Source organism: Netta rufina (assembly GCF_964035555.1).
Source record: "Netta rufina genome assembly, chromosome: 1".
Lineage (NCBI taxonomy): Eukaryota > Metazoa > Chordata > Aves > Anseriformes > Anatidae > Netta > Netta rufina.
Genome location: NC_140123.1, coordinates 18,770,818 through 18,787,794, shown reverse-complemented (window position 1 = coordinate 18,787,794; position 16,977 = coordinate 18,770,818). Strand labels below are relative to the sequence as shown.

General features: G+C 39.5%; 1 protein-coding gene across 1 annotated transcript in view; it reads left to right on the top strand.

Annotated features, from left to right (window-relative positions):
* PSPC1 (paraspeckle component 1) overlaps window positions 1-16,821 on the top strand; it is a 63,340-nt gene extending 46,519 nt beyond the window's left edge. The window contains exons 7-9 of the transcript XR_014618287.1: window positions 12,185-12,285; window positions 15,745-15,856; window positions 15,976-16,821. The gene's annotated coding sequence lies outside the window, so the exon portion shown is untranslated. The remainder of the gene's footprint in view (window positions 1-12,184; window positions 12,286-15,744; window positions 15,857-15,975) is intronic.
* Window positions 16,822-16,977: the final 156 nt, after the last annotated feature.

Here is a 16,977-nt window from a genome sequence, read left to right as displayed (position 1 = left end):
CTGCAGGTAGGAATAGCCATTTGCCCTCCTTGCTGCTTGGTCCTGCTGCTTGCCTGCTTTGTGCCACCCTTGCATCTCTGTGCCCCATGCTTGGTGCAGTGAGTAGGATAAAGAGAAATCCCAACTGTAGGACTGATTCTGCTCATCTCATGTGGAGGGAAAGATCAGCAAGGAGAGGGCAGTAGAACAAGATGCTCCAGAACTGTGGACACAGGTTAGTTTGTGCTGTACCTGCAGAGAATATAGAAAATATAGTTTTATGTATGTCTTCATTAAGTGAGATTGGATACTTTTTCAGTACTTCTAGGAAATATATAGCTTAGAAATAGGTAAGAAATGTATTTAGGGTTTCAGATCTCTTGAGTGGCATCATTCCATTTTACATTCTTAGTGATAGTTGACCTAAGAGGGCCAATATTTGAAATAATGAAGAATCAATTTACCACTAAAATGTTGAGCCAGATTCAGTGAGCTTGGCCTGTCTGTTCACTTCCTGCAGTTTCCAGAAAGCTATATGCAAGTCAATAAAAAATGAAAAAGTGTTCTTCGTGCTTTCTCCAGGAAAGATGATATGTATGGTTTTGGAGAAGCAAAACTATTCCAATATATTTTTTCTTTGAAGAAAACATACTCTGCAATTAGAAAGATGGAAAACACTGTCTTTTAAAAGGCTGACATTCTTCATTCTTTGATAACAATAGCACTGCATTGTTTCAAATATTCCTGTAAGCACTTTTAAGTGATGAAGGATGAAAGGTAAGCTGCAGCTCCAGTTTCAATCAACTTTGAATAATAAAAAGTCTTTCCCGGAAAGCACAGGAAGAAAAGTGCAATAATGAAACAGCAGTTCATCTCATGTTTTGTGCCAATGTAGAATATTTTGCTTCTAGGACTCTCAGCATGATACTGGTCTGAAATGATGAACCAGGGCTGTGCCACGTAATGCAAAAGTTGTTTTTGACTTAATCTGTGACAAATGCAATTACTACATTTCCAAAACTGAAAATTCAGAGTTCTGAAATAAATTGTTTAAAAAGAAGAAGGGGAAAAAAACAAACAAACAAAAACACAACACTTACATATTGAATCACATGTCTATAAGTGAAAATTGTCAACTTGGCAGTTGAGATGTCCATGTCTTTAGAGCTATTTAGTATATGTGCCAGTTTCTTGTTGCCATGTTATGCTTTCCATGCAGCTTTTGTAGTACCATTTAATGCATGTTTCAGCATCATTAATTCTCGCATCTCAGTTGTGTATGGTTTCATCTTGTGTTCACGCTGCTGAATGCAAATGCCTGTAGAAGGGGGGTACTAGAGCATTTGTTTACTGTGATGTAACTATTGTTTAGTAGTTTTTCATTGCTGAGCTTGCTTTATTTTGTGTTCACTTTCCATGTTTTGTGCAAAATATGCTTTTTCTATTGCATATGAGGGAAAAACGTATCAAGTCATTTAACTGTGTTTATTAAGTGTGTGTGTGTTAGCAGGTTAATTTGTAGTTATTCATAAACTGAAATCCTGAAGATGCATCTTAATGTTTCTAAAATGACTGCTGGCTCAGTAGAATAAATTCTCTTGGAATACTTTTCTGCATGATTATGTGTAGAGTTTTTATGCTTATGGGCCACATCTGTATTTATTTAAAATTAAAAAAAAATAAATCAATGTCCATAGGTCAGTTCTAAAATTACAAGTATGTGTACAAAACAGTAATTTAATCACAAATGACTTGATGTTTGCTCTAAACAGTACTGTAATGCTCCAAGTTGTATTGAATATAAAAAAGGTAATTAGTTTGAGTTACTTCATTTTTAAAGTGAAACTTAAAAAATTGTATTCAGAGTAAAAGAGTGCACAGGGGGGAGGAGGGGGGAAATAATACAAACTTGTGGAGAAATGATGCTCTTGTCTGAGTTGCTTTATATGTTACTGGCCTTGTATTTTCTACTATTTAAAGTGAGATCATTGTGCAGAACTATTTGTTATAAAGACTTATTAACAAAAAGAATTACCACTTGTCTTGCTTTACACAGTTATTAGTATTAACTCATGTTAGCATCTTTAGAATAGTTAAAGTAGAATTGGTTGGGTTAGGTGCATGTACTTTACTGCCGATGATGCCATGCAGTGTGAATATCAGAAATAGGGTAACTCAATGATGGTAGATACTGAAGACTGATACTGTGTTTTGCCTTTAAGTCCAGTTGGATAAATGCTCACCTTAAGCATTAGTTATGCTATCTTTGAAGTGAACTCTTTCATGTATCCTATTCCGGTTAACCATGAAACTGATTTTCTTAGGTGTCTGATATTTTGGGGAAATAAACACTGATTTTAAAAACTGCCTGCAACCTCAGTAATCACACTTACATCATTTGTGTCTCTACTTTATTGCTGTAGTCACAAGTTTTAAAGTGCTAATCCCTAGATTATTCTAGGGGAGGGCAAAGGTTGCTTAATTATTGAGGCCTTAGGTGGGAAAAATTATGTAGAATCTTAATATTTACAGTAAAAAAAAAAATCTTTAAAACTGCAGTGTCAAGGAAGCTGAATGGTGTATCTTTCAAGAAGGTGCAAGAGCTTTCTACTAGAGATTTTATATATTTGTGAAGTATTACACCTCTAAATCTTTCACTGCTCTGACATGGAAGACATTGTGGAGCCCAAGCCTTCGATTATATGGTGAAATATTATGGTGAATTACTTAAATATTATGGTGAAAATTCTGCGTTTTTTCCCTTCCACAAAGTTTTAGAAGTGATGTGAGGAAGTAATGTGATGTTACTGACTGTACTGTTGGGCTGAATCCTGCGTCTCTGAAGATTGTCATTGGCCTCCTCTGGGTATCATTTAGGACTCCTTTCCTTATTCTGTATTCCAGATTTTCTTTTGCTATAAAAGGTTTTAACTTTTCTTAATGATATGATCTGTATAAGACTATTCAGGGGTTGTAATACATAAACTCGATACAAATAGGTTAGAGGAAAGGGAAGATGTCAAATGCACAGGAAAAACAATTCTTCCTATCACTTGGCAAGTCATTAATCCCCTGTGCTTTGTTAGTATATGAATATCATGTGTATGATATCACGTATATGTTTTTAACCTGTTGAGTGTTTAAGAAGAGGATTAATGGTGATTCTTGAAAGGAAAAATGTAATTCTTTTAATTAAATTTAAAATTTTCTCTTGTAAACCAATACATAAGTAACAAAATACATTAGAACTTCAGTAGCCTTCCTTGTTTCATAAGCGTGTGGAAAATTCAAAATAGAAAAGAGCTCTTTGTGAATTTACACATGGGGAAAATGGTAAGAAAATGGTAACATGGAAAAGCAGGAAGACATGTTCTGGCCTCATCTTTCCGTTCGTTTCATCTAAAATTCTTCTAAAATTTTGGAAGCTATGATAGAATTTAAAGCGTTATATACGAGTCTTGGTAAGCTTTCTTTAAATTTCCTGAATGCTGTTTCAGACTTCTGCAATAAATGATACTAGTTTATTGTAAATATGTAAATAAAAAACATGCTTTAATGGACAAAATAAGTCTGGAAGCCTGTGTTTCATGAAGATACGGAGGAAAGTAATGTCAATGAGAAGTTTGCTATGTTTTCTCATATTTTTATTTTTTGCCTACATTACCTAAAAGGAACATAAATGGAAATTTATGAATGATGTATAAGGGAAGGCTGAATATATAGGCCAAAATCATGCTGGGGGGGGAAAAAAAAAGTTTAAATATGTATAACTTAATTTGATGCTTCTTCAAGTAGAGAAATAAGCTCCTGTCTAAAAATAAGTGCTGTACAATAGAGGTCCTGTTGATTACAGATTTACTCTTTGCCTTGGTTGTGGCAAGACAACAGAAATAGGGCTTTCAGGATTTCTGTTTATGATTAACAATGATGCCACAAGGATGCCCTTTAAAGTTTTCGTCATCTTCCCTGTGGCTTAGTGAGTTTCAGTCACACAGTGGCAGCTACTGTAGTCTGGGAGTTGAGTGGTGTAGTCATGATGACTGAAGTACATGAAGTTCTTCATACATGAAGTACTTCAGTCACCATTTGCTCATGCCAGCTACATTTGACTTGGCTTACACCTCTTCAGTCACTGCAATGCACTTTCAAACTTTACCTTTTATGAAGTAGAGATGCTATTTTTCCCAGTGAGGTGTAATACAAACCATTACGTTTGTACTATCAACAACACAAATCCCTTTGATAATTCAAGATGTGCCAGAGAAAAGGAATCTGGCTGATTATTGCAGTCTGTTTCTCTGATTACGTGATAAAGGTGTGAAGTCCTGGTTCTACTTTTGTCGCCAGGTGCTGAGTATCATCTTTAAACTATTTGGATATCTACATTTATTCTAGTTTACACACTTCAGTGTAAACTAAGATCACATAAAACTATATACCGTTAAGCGTAGTAGATGCTGATCAGATGTAAGAGCTTGAAATCTAAGTTGGCCTAGCATGGCAATAAAGTTTTGAGAAAGCAGGAACAAGGTCAAATGGACTAAGGGAGCTAACTACAAGCTCTTTAGTAGTTCGTCCATAAAAAACAGTAGGAGAATCTGTTAATTTTCTGAAGAAATGGATGCATCAGATAGTTACACAAGTTTGGGTTTGTGATACGAATTTCCTTGAAGAAATCACTGTTTGCTTGTGTGGAGTTTCTTTTCAAGACATAGAAAATGATGTTTATAGCGTGTTAGATGGAGATTTTGTCATTGTGTACATCAAAAGTTGGAAACAGGTAACTGAGGTATCTTCTGTGTTCCAGCCTGTGTTCATACATGTTTTCTCATTAATGTGTTTGGTATTTAGAAATTTGACTCCTGACATGCTTTTGATAACTTTTAATATGTGAAAATTACAGTATGAGCTTACATCTCGAAAACTGAGTGAACTCCATTGAGAAACATACAGTCAGTCTGTCTTTGATTCAAAATATTTTAGTTATGAATATGATGCCAACTGACCTACCCTTGTGTGTAAGCTGACAACAAAAGGAAGCTCCCCCTATTTCTTTCTTGCGTGCATTTGTTCTCGTCAAACCTGGTTTCATCATTAAAGCTTTCATACTTCATTGTTTCCAAAGTAAGAAAAGTTTAGCCAACTGGAGAGTCATTCAAGGGCCAGGGGGAGGAGTTAGTTTTAATAATATTTCTAGGACACAACGAGGTGTTCAACAGTTAAATCTATTACTCAATTACTGCTAGTATCATCCTCTTCGGTTCTCTTCACAACATATTAGCAGATGCCTCCTTAGCTGTGTCTGAGAGCTGAGGCTTACTGCTTTTTTGTTTGATTTTCACTCAGCTGTTTCATTTTGGGTAGGAACAATATCTTCAGGTAGGAGCCACCTCTGTTACCATCCTACTCTGTCTGTTGTAACAGAAAGTTGAAAAATCTTAATGTAGTATCAGCATTATGTCCAATTGTACTGTTAACAGACAAAAAAAATCAAGTTTCAGGTTTAATTTGCCAGATAATAAATCTTACTTAGCAATAGCAAGTTGAGAATCTGCTCTCTGATTTTACATAGTGTAGTTCATCATATATTCGGCCTTAAGTTTTTTTGCAGGTTCTCTGGTGTTACTGTGCATAACTGCTAGCCCTGGTTTGAGTAGTTATCTGCTTAGACCGGGCAAGTGCAGGCAAGGACTAGTTATACCATGTTGAAACAGATAAGTAAATGTCTTCATAAAAACACATTTTTATGAGATTTGGTAGTTTTATTCCACATTGGTTTGTTTTTCATAAACAGGTAAGTTACTTCAGTGGACCAAGAGATAGAACATTTGCAGAATACCCTGCAATTTGTTAATGCTCTTTTGTTATCTTTGTCCAGAAATACGGATTATATTTCCTGTGTTCCAATCTAATGTAAGATTCTAATTTTTTCCTACCAAATATGGCTGTATTACACTGGAAGGTAGAAGTAGCTGTTCTGTGTTTGTCACAATAAAGCAATCAGAAATCAAAATTGTCACTCAGCAGAATTAAAAGCATAGGAAGGAAATTCCAGGTAAAATATTTACAAGACCTTTTAATAGGACAGGAGGCCATTGGCACAGCCGGGCACCCAGGAGGCTCCCTCTGAGCACCAGGCAGCACTGCTGTGCTGGGCGGGTGACGGAGCCCTGGCACAGGCTGCCCAGAGAGGCTGTGGGGTCTCCTCCTTGGGGATCTGCAAAACCCCCTGGGCAGCCTGCTCTGTGTGTCCCCTGGTGCCACCCCTGCCCAAGCAGGGCCTCCAGAGGGCCCTGCCAACCTTAGCCATTAATTTAAATAAAGCTTTGACTTTCTTAATCTATATAAATTAATGTTAAAACCTATTAAATCATTAGCTGCTTGATTGCTTCCTTACTAGGTTTCCTTTTAATAAAGAAGTATCTCTTGCTTAGTATTGCTACGATACGTTTTCAAATGGAGTGCTTCAAAGGTGAAAGCTCTTTGAGTGAAACGTGAATTGTTTCTTGTTGTAAAGACCATACAACCACAGCCCTTCCCTTGTACCCTGGCACAGTCTTACGGCTTCGGAAGTTGTAGCCCCACAAAGATAACTAATTCTTCTCATTATTTTGGAAGAGGAAGTTAGGACACGGGCCTAACTTGGCACCTGCTGCAAAAACGACAGGTAAGGAATCTTACTGGAGGGAATGGGGAATGTTGTGTAAAGTTGTGTAATGCAGCATTGCTATAACATGTCACAGGTGAATGCTCTCTATATCAGCTAGTTTCACAAATCCTTAGTGATACTGTCTTTTTTCCTTTTTTTTAAATATTAAAGAAACTTGGATTTTGCAAAACCCAGGAAGTTTCCCTTGAAACTAGACACCTCCCTCCATTTTTTTTTTGAAAATCTAAAATATTCTTAAGCTATTGAGATCATCACATCTGAGCTGTATATAAATTCTTTTCTATAATACAAGGCTTTTGCTAATTTTCAGTGGTGTTAAAGTGTAAAATCTGAGTAAACTAGCTCCTAGGCTTTGCTTATACGCATCCTTAGTTTCTTTAAACAGCGTTTTAAAAAAGATTTGTAAATCAGGCTGAATTAACATGAATAAACTATGCATATTTCTAGAATCTCTAGATTTTTCTAAGTGGTGTTCTCATCTCAGCATATTTGTAAACTCACTTTCAGAGTGCATAGTACAATAACATCCTGACTTCTGGCTGTGTTAGAGTAGTAGAGGAATAGTGATTGTACTCAGATACCTGCTAGTTGAGCTGGTGTAACTGTCTGGTTTACAGCAGAGTTAAGTTCCAAGCTCTGTATGTAAACAGGTTGTATGTTCCTGATACTGGTTGAATTTGCTCTGAAATTCTACAACCTGACTTAAAGCAAGTTCATGAAATTTTAGCTGTAACTTCAATGCTGAGTGATAGAACTGGTTTAGATGCTAGAGTTTTCTTTGAAGTCACATCTATGCATCACTTTGTAGGGGAAAGAGATGATGAGGGTTAAAAGTTATTCCCTTGTTCCTTTCAACAGCTCTGTATTTAGTTGATTGTGATAAGGCGAGGTATGGTAAAGCGCTCAGGAGCTTTGCATCTGTTTTAAAAGGCACGTGAGTTCTGAGTGGAGAAAATGACACTATGGCTTGGGCAAACTCTTTCAAACTGCTCAACATGAACACAGTCATTGGAACTAGAAATCTGGACACCAGAAGACTTCACAGCTGCATTAATGGTGATGTGTAGGATGGCTAATTGTGAAAGTAACCTTCTGATGGGCTAGCTCTGCTGCAGATTGCTTGGCCTGACACAGGAAGGTTAGTGAGCAACACAGGGGATGAGCCAGCAATCCAAAATGTAGGGTGGAGTTGCTGTTTTATATAGGAATATTTTAATGACTGTGTATGACTATGGCCTCACAGTTAATTTTTGTTTTTGTTACAATATATATGATAGATTACTTCGTGCAGTAGGGGGTCTGTGATGTTAAGAACTTAAGCACCAAGTTCCCTTCTGCTGATCAAATCCAGAGTTCTTGGAGATCTTAGGGAATCTTTACATTTTACCAAAAAAAACACCTTCCATCTAGAAATATAATGACTCCCCAGTGAAGACTTTTTTGTAAAGTTTACTATGTCCTTATTTTGTTTTCAAATTTGGGCCTTGCTGAAGCTGCACACATGAAATCTTTGTCCTTTTTAAGATATTTTCAGACATTCATCATTGCCCAAACATGGAAGAAATAATTTGCATGAGTGCAGTTTTATTATCCAGGCAAAACAAAAATAAATCCCTGGATTACAGTATTGTTACTGGTAATGGCTTTATTATCTAGTCACCTAGACTGTAGTAGTAACTAGTAATTCTAGTAACTGTCACCACCTTTTCTTTTTGGAAATGTGATTCCAGAAAAGAAATATTAATACTTTCACATTCCTTATTCTGTGTAAGTTGCTAACTTCAGACACCCTATAATTTATAGACTGAAAATTGAGAAATAGATAAAAATGCTTTAATAGTCAAGGAAAATGAATGACTTGCTGGATCGGTTTAAGTACTATTTGTCCTTTTCTTTCTAGGAACTTAATCTTCCTGTAGAGCCTTAATTTGGTAATGCTCACTGTTTGCCTTAAATTCTTTCTTACTTCTATATTTTTGTAAGGCTGTATGTTCTTAGGGACAGAATTTTGGGAACATAAGATTGGAAAAAGTTGTATTGGATTCATCTCCTGTAGTCACAGGCAGCCACACCATGATGTCCAATTAATTACTGGTTTACTCTTGGTGTTTTTTGATGTAAATGTATGTTTCTGTCCTCAGTAGTGGCTACTCATGATAGAGGTGAGCAAGGCTTGGCCTGACTAGAGTAAAATCTAAGAGAACGAGGAGGATAAGATCGCTTGACCATTTAGAAATGTCTAGCTCTACCTTCCATTAGTACTTCAGCCAACGTTGTTATCTGTTACCTTTTGATAGGAGAACCTGAACCAAATGCAGACATGAACACAGCTCTGCGGATCGTCTCGCTCAGGTTCCCTTTGGTAGCCCCAAATACATGACCAGAAGGGATCGTGTGTTTTCCTGAGAAAAAAGCTCGGAATCAGGAGTTCTTCCTTTGTGTGATGGATGGTGGCTGTGCTACTCAGGATGTTACCTGCTGGTGCAAAGTGCCACGTGCTCCACTGCACGGGAAGTCAGAGTTTACCTATGCTGCTGTTCTGTGTTGCTAGGTAATTTTTAACGTAGATGTAAAATAAAGGGGGATGGGTTCTCTTACAATACCACCCAAAATCCTATTAATTTAAAAAAACAAACAAAGAAAAACAGCCAGTGTGTGCTCTGAGAAGGAAGCACAACAGCATGGGTATGTAAGGTAAATGTGGAACATCCTTCAGGGCCATGGGCTGCCACGGCTGTGTCTGCTTGGTAGGAACAAGGCAAGTCTGTATTGGGAAGAGGTTGTGGAGAGCACCCCGGTAAATGAAGGCATACAGCTTGAGATGGGTTGTACCGAGGAGCTGGTTTTCATTTTTCCTTTATAATGACACAATATGTGCATAGTATTGCTTTAGTGTGTGCTTGACACATCTGTTCCCTTCAGGATATGCCTTTTTGCCATGCTGTTGGCCATTTAGAGTATTTCAGATACATTTTGCCTGGCACAACACCGACATACTGAACTTTACTTTAAAGAAACACTTTATCATTCATCTGAAGGTGATTTGGAGTCTGTTCTTTGAAAATAGCGATATGTTTTGCTTCAGCATTAGCTGCCGGGGTATGTCAGGGCTAAGAGTAATCACTGTTAACTGTGGAAGTCTCTGACAGCACAGAGAGGTTGGAGGGGTCTCTGATTGTTGTGAGGATAGCATTCTGAAGAAATAGTGTGGAGGATACCTATTGCATCTAAGAAACAAACCCAAACCACTATAATACGATCACTTTTTAGTATGAGTTATGGTAAATGGGTTATTCGGTAACACTACCATATGGTCTTGCTGCTGGTTTTAGGCATGGTCTTCAAAAACAAAGATGTTTTCTGGGAGTTTGGCTAAAAACTTGTCACTAATACCAACATTTAAGTTGCCAAGAATCTGTCTCTGCTTTCTCTTCAATAAATTTGAGTAGTCAAGAAAGAGAACTTGTACGTGCTGGCTGTTACAGGAGCCGGAGGCTGCTAGGCCTCGGGGGGTTTTAGGCTTGCTGTTTGTAGACAGGGAAAAGGGAATAAAGAAAGGCTTATTAATTAGTGTTATTTTTTTTATAATATTAAAATGTAGACTGAAAAAATGGCAACTGGTAATTAGTTTCCCTTTAAGATGGGTACATGTTTTTCAGTAGCTGAATTAGTCTCACCATATGGAGGCCGTGTCACAGGGCACTACAAGCGTTGCCACTAGTACTTATAGAGACAATTCAGGCCTGGCCTCTGGGTCTGACAGTCATAGCCAACTTGTAATTGAGCAGTTAAAGGATTTTAGTAGTAGGGCTTGTAAAATTAGAGCTGTAGCTATCGAGGGTTGGCAGGCTGTGCTCTGTGCTGCCTCGGCATCTGTCTGCCCGGCCGTCATGGAGATGGCAAAGGAGTTTTAAAATGGGACGTGTAGCGAGCTGCACTGTGGGCAGGGGGAAGAGATGGAAAGGAAGTGGGGGAATTGTTGAAGTTACCAGCACTTTTTAGAGGTCTTGGACATAAATTTTACCACCTTTGTGTGTAACCTGAGCTGCAATTCTACAGCTGCATCTGATCAGGTACCTCTACTGTAGATGCTTGTGGTTGTGTTGCAATTTGCACGTGTTACTCCGACTTGCTTTTTGAGGCTGTTATCTAAGTGAATCCAGCCTAAAAGATGCAATCTGTGTGTGGCTTTTGGAAGTAATTCTTTCTGTAAGAAGTATTTTTCAATGCGCTGAGTTTTCTGATCATCAAACAGGACCTCAAGATGTCGGTAATTCTTCTAGGAAGCCCTTATCTGAGCGAACACAGAGCTCTTCATCCTGTTGTGCTGCTGTAGTCGGGGTTTTCCCAGTCCGTCTTGCTCTGTACACAGATTTCTGTAGTGCTCCTTGGCTCTGCAGCATGCTTCTGTTTCCCCAGCCCGAGCAATGGGCTGTATGTTAACCCTACCAAACACTGCAGGACTTGGGTGTTGTTTGAAATCTGAGGCATTTGTATAGAAGAGACTATTTTAGCTGGGGATAGGGGAGGGTGGAAATGTGTGTGCGTGTGTGAAAGTTGTTTTGAAGCCCAAACAACAGGGACAGGGAGCTGTTGGGTTTTATACTCTGACTTGATACATTATTTTGTGTGTGGATGCTAGAAGAAGCCACACAGAGCTCAAGATGGATACCCTGATTAACACTGTTTTGATCTTAGGCAATTTTTCTATTATATTTCAAATAATTTTAATATGAATTAATAGGAATAAAATTATACTGACTTGCTCTTTGTTCTTGTGACTGCACTTACTGCAAATGCAAGCACACCTATTACAGAAGTTTTGAAATGGCAAGTCTTAAACTTTTGCATCAATTTCTACTATTATTAGTATTAATTATGTTTTGATGAGATTTCTATGTAGTTTTGCTCCAAGATCTTAAAGTAGGACATCCTACTCCAATTTAGTTTTCACACATGGTTTTAAACCTCTTCAATGTCTGCACCACAGCAGGCTGAGGAACGTGGAGGAGACTGCACTTTACTTACCTGATCTCAGCATGACAGTGAGAGTAGTTATGTCACATTTAATTAAAGACACTGGGTTGTATGCAGGGATCCAAATTTTCTTAATGGCAATAACATGCGAAGGATGAAACCCAGCTTTGGCCTAGCATATGGCTTAGCAGAAAACAGTGGTTTGTTTGAGTATGTGTGTTTTAAAACCCTACAAGGAATGGTGACAAGACTCGGGAGCAGAATTGCACTTACTCTACATCAGGGTGAAGTATGAAATTTGGGAGCCTGTTTATGCCTGGAACCAGCTGTTTTTTAACTGCTACATGGTCAAATTCAATTTAAAATTTTAAGAATAGAGAAATCCATGGGAACAACCAAGTGGTAAGAATAGGTAGAGGATAAACATTAATGAGACTTTACCACAAAAATCCATTTATTTCCTGATATTATACATAAAGGTATTTAAAAAATGGGTATTTGAAAAGAGAAGCTACTGTTTTTCCAGTTTGTGTCATTGCTGTCTCTTTATTTTTTTAGGTTATCATTAAGATGTTAAAATGCAGATGAAGACTGGCTTTTGTAGAATCCGGCTACCTTCTGAATACAAAAGGGAATCCTAAACCGAGTTGTAGTATGAGGTATGTATTGGGATATTTGCCTTTATTCAGCCATTACTGAAATTGGGAGCCAGCTTTGCTTTCATGCTTTTGATTTTATGTAATTCTGCTTATATGCTTCAACTAATACTTGCTTTCAGATAATATATGACTATTCATTTCGTAATTCCTGTCACACGTTACCACGTTATTAAACAACTTGAAATGTACATACAGAGCATTCTGCAAACAGCTCAAAATCTGGGTACTCATAGTGCTTCTTCCAAACAAACGCCACAATGCCACATTGCTGCAGTGCTGCAGTGTCCAGGCTGCTGGATGTTATTCACAGAACCAGCCAGGTTGGAAGAGACCTCCAAGATCACCAAGTCCAACCTCCAACCTAACACTAACCAGCCCTCCACTAAACCGTATTACTGAGCTCTACATCGAAACATCTTTTAAAGGCCTCCAGGGACGTCACTGCATGCAGAATCCAGTTTGTAGATCAATACAATGTAGTTCCTGATTCTGAACAGTCTTCAGGATTAGCCAGCAGGCTTTTATCCTACAAGGCTGTGTCCATGTCCTCTGTAAAACCTGGGGTTGAGCTCAGTTCCCGAACATGCAGGTTTGTTGTGTCTACCCTAGGTGTTGGTAGTGGGACTAACGTACACCGTGCAGGTTTTAAAGGGAGGTTGGTTCAGTTCTGGAATTCCAAATTATCAGTAGCTTTTATAGAGTAAAAGTCCTGTTAAGCACTGATGGGATTTACCTGAGATTTTAGCTGTACTGATCAAGCAAGAGGAATTCGGGTTAGTTCTCATGGGTGTTCTCCATGTTTGGCCTGGTAAATGAGAGCTGTCACTGTAGTTATGTTTACAGTAAAAGAGAACTAATCAAGATATACTAAGCCCCATCAATGGATGGTGTCATTTATTGCTAATCAGAGATCCTCTCACTGATTTCCATCAGTAATTGTGTGCGAAGTAAGCAGTAAAACTTGAGTTGCTTGGGGAGTATAAATGTGACGGGACCTTTTGTTATTCTGATTTAAAAAAAAAAAAAAAAAAAAAAGCATGGGAAGGGCAACATGAGAAAAAGTCGTTCTGCAGTAACAAATCTCAAACTGGACTAGGAATTACAAAGTACTGCAAAATTGCCTCTGTAGTCTTTGCAGGCAGAAATAGTTAAAAATTTCTGCCCAAGACAGACATTTCCCATTATATTCCACAGCAGCCCTCTCCTTTTTTTCTACCTTTTACTCTATCTGCTACATCTATTTAGGTAGCACTGCTTTGTAAAGGATTTCTCCAAAGAAAAAGTTTCTTCTGTACGTGGTTCAGATGAGGCGTTGGAGCTCTGCTCCCTGGTGTTCTGGTCACCCAGTGAGGAGCCAGAGAGCTGCGTTACTGCTGCTGCTGGAGCCCTGTGGTGCTAACCTCACCTCTGCACTGAAATTGGGGCTGGATCTTCACATAATTACAGAATATCCAAGGTTGGAAGGGTGCCAAGGAGATCTTGTGACTGAACACCTTGCTCAAAGCGAGATGCCAGCTAGAGCAGGCTGCCCAGGGCCACGTCCAGGCGGCTTTTGGAGCTCCCCAAGGAGGAGACCCCACAGCCTCTCTGGGCAGCCTGTGCCAGGGCTCCGTCACCCGCCCAGCACAGCAGTGCTGCCTGGTGCTCAGAGTCACTTACTTTGGAAAAGGTCCTCATCAAGTCTGACCATCAGCCTAAGACTACTCTCACCTCTTGTCCTGTCACTGGGCACCAGCAGGAAGGCTCTTGCTCCGTGGTCATTCTGCCCTCTCATCAGCTGTTTGTACATATTGATGGGATTCCTCCCAGCCCTCTCCAGGCTGAGCAGTCCCAGCTCTCTGGATCGCCTCCCTCAGCCTGCTGACAGCTTCCTGACACAGCACACGATGCTGCTGCTGCCCTTTGCTGGGGCACAGCACATCACTGGCTCGTGTTCAGCTCCCCCAGGGCTCTTTCTGCAGAGCTGCTTTTCATACTGCTGGCCTCCAGCCTGTCTTGGTGCCTGGGGTGGTTCCTCCCCAGGGGCAGGAGCTGGCTGTTCCCTCTGCTGAACTCCATGAAGTCCTGTCAGCCCACTTCTCCAGCCTGTGACTGTGCCTCTGGATGGCAGCACAGCCCCCTCACACGCTCCTTCCAGCCCTGCATCTCCCGCACACGTGCTGTTAGGTGCATTCTGTCCCAGCATCCAGGTCATTAACAAAGATTTTGGAAATGATTGGCCTCAGTGCTGCGTTCCTGGGCCACACTGCTGGGTACTGGCCTCCAACTGGTCTTTGTTGTCCAAGTTGTTCCCTGTCATTTCTAAGACTTGTAAAAATCACAATATAACGTACACCAGGCTAAAGAAATAAGCTATAGACATTTACTCATAAAATCTAAAAAAAAAAAAAAAAAAAAGGTAATACAGGTAAAACTGTTTCTGCCATCAGAGAAGAAAAAGGAAAAAAAAAAAAAAAAAAGGAAAAAAGGAAAAAAAATCCAACCACTTATTTATGCTTTTTTTTTTTTTTTTTTTTTTCTGTCCACCTGACTTCTTGTCTTGACCAAGTGCTGTTGGGAACTCAGCCTTCTGGCTTTCCCTTAGGTATCAGACCAGCGCTGTGCAAAAGGGCTTTTTGGGAGCCTTGGCGCTTGGCAAGCTTCCTGGGTGCTTCAGACTCTGTCTGTCCCCGAGTTGCTCTCCTTCCTTCCTGCGAAGGGAAGAGAGGATGGCCAAGGCTCCCTGGAGATACAAATGTTCCTTTGACTGGCTAAATAATGAGTTCTTGTCTCAGCGGAGTGATAAAACCCTTCCCTTCTCTTTCTCCCACTATTCAGTGGTGTGAACCTGGCTGGCAGAGCCTAATGGCCTAATTAAATTGCATTAAAAACTCTGAAAAGATTAGATTAAAATGTGAGTGGCTCTCATTGTGCTTGGGGCATAGTGTGCAATGGCAAACTGAAACATGTTGCAAAAGACTCTGAGTCAGCCAAATCAGTCACTTAAAAAAGAAATAAGAACAAAATTACACCTGTTCAGTTTTATATCAGTTTTCTGATGAGCAGAATTTTGCAGAGATTAATGTTGTCTTTGTGCATTTGCCATTGCAATTCCCTTCTTCAGCTCTCAACTTCGAAACAAATTTCACACAGTTCTGTTGTGCCAGCAGAGGTACTGGGCTCTGATTTAATTCATCGTGAGGTCAAAATGTTCCATCAGTCTTCCTGCCACTGGGGTTCCTAGGATGGTGGACGGCAGCTCAGATAACCTCTGATCCTGCGATCTGGGAAAGCGTCAGCATTTCCAAGCTCTTTGTCCAACTGTACTTGCTGTAACGCATCACCCTGTAGTTTGCTATTTGAGTTTTGCTGCATGTTGATTACAAAAGTACTTTTTCAAGAATCAATTGAATCATTTCAGTGTCTAACTCTTTGGCCTGAATTATATTTATGTCCTGAAAATGTTCTTCATTGGATCAGGTTTTGATGAAAGATGCTGGCGGCCACATAGCCTCAAACTGGAGCTGCCTGCCTGCTATGCCCTGTGTACAAAATTCTGCTCTTCAAGTTGGAATTGAAAGGACCACTGGAGGTGAGAAACTAATCCATTGGAATGCGTGATGGTCGGTGTGATTTGGTGATGTTTCTTGCGTGCTAGATTAATGATCAGTCTCTTTGTGTCTGTTGTCTAATGCGTTCTTTCTCCCTCAGTGTTCTCTGGTTTTGGGCACAAGAACAGCGCTGCTATCCGATACAACAGCAATTAAAGCTGTGGCAGGGAGCTGAGCAGCAGGGATGGATCGCTCTCACCCAGGCTGTGCTCCTGCTTGCAGGCAGTGGCAGCAGCCCCAGACCGCGTTCATCTCATTTACCTCTCCCTTTTCCATGTTGGGAAAGAGGCACCAGAAGAAATCTGCTGTCTCCTTATTCAAGAAGCATTTTCCTGTATGAGAGGGAGGCAAGTTCCAGGTGCTGTGATGGCTTCAAGTTCCAGCAGAGGAGATGGGATCCAGTGTTCAGGAGAGTCAAGTACTGGGAAATGGTGTTGATAAAAGGAGTTGTGTTTGTACATGCAGTAACAGGGCTCTGAGAAAATGATGTATTGAAGTACCACTTCTTGATTAAATGATCAGTTTTGGACTAAAACCTCTTAAAGCTAGATGAAACAAATAAGAAAATATTATCAAGCACTAAAATATGACAAAAGATGGGAAAGTGTGGTTAGTCTTGTACTTGAATAAAGAACAGTAGTGGGCGTTGTATTTAAGTTGCAGTACTGAGTTTGCAATGTTGCACAGAAGCATTAGCTACCTGGAGAAAACTGTAAGCCAGCAACAGGCTAGCTGAAAACTGAGGAAATGCTCACCAATAGCAAAAATTAAAACTGGAGAAAGATTTCACCATCTATGCGGTTGAGCTTGATGTTATAATGTAAAATGCCTGCTACAATAATGTTGCCTAATGAAAAATGAAAACCAGTGACGGAAACAAACAATGAAAAATGCACTTCGATGTCATGAGGTTTTCCCATTGCACTGTAATTTAGCACTGCAGATTTTTTTCCCCTGGGATTTCTGTTTCTAATAAAACTGTTTCAAATAAACTTCCTGTTATTCATAGATCAATTTTCTGTTTCTTGACCTCAGAAAGGCAGTGAGGCAGAGACCATGAATAGAACAGAGCAGTTGCCAAGAATCTCACGGAGTTTAAAAA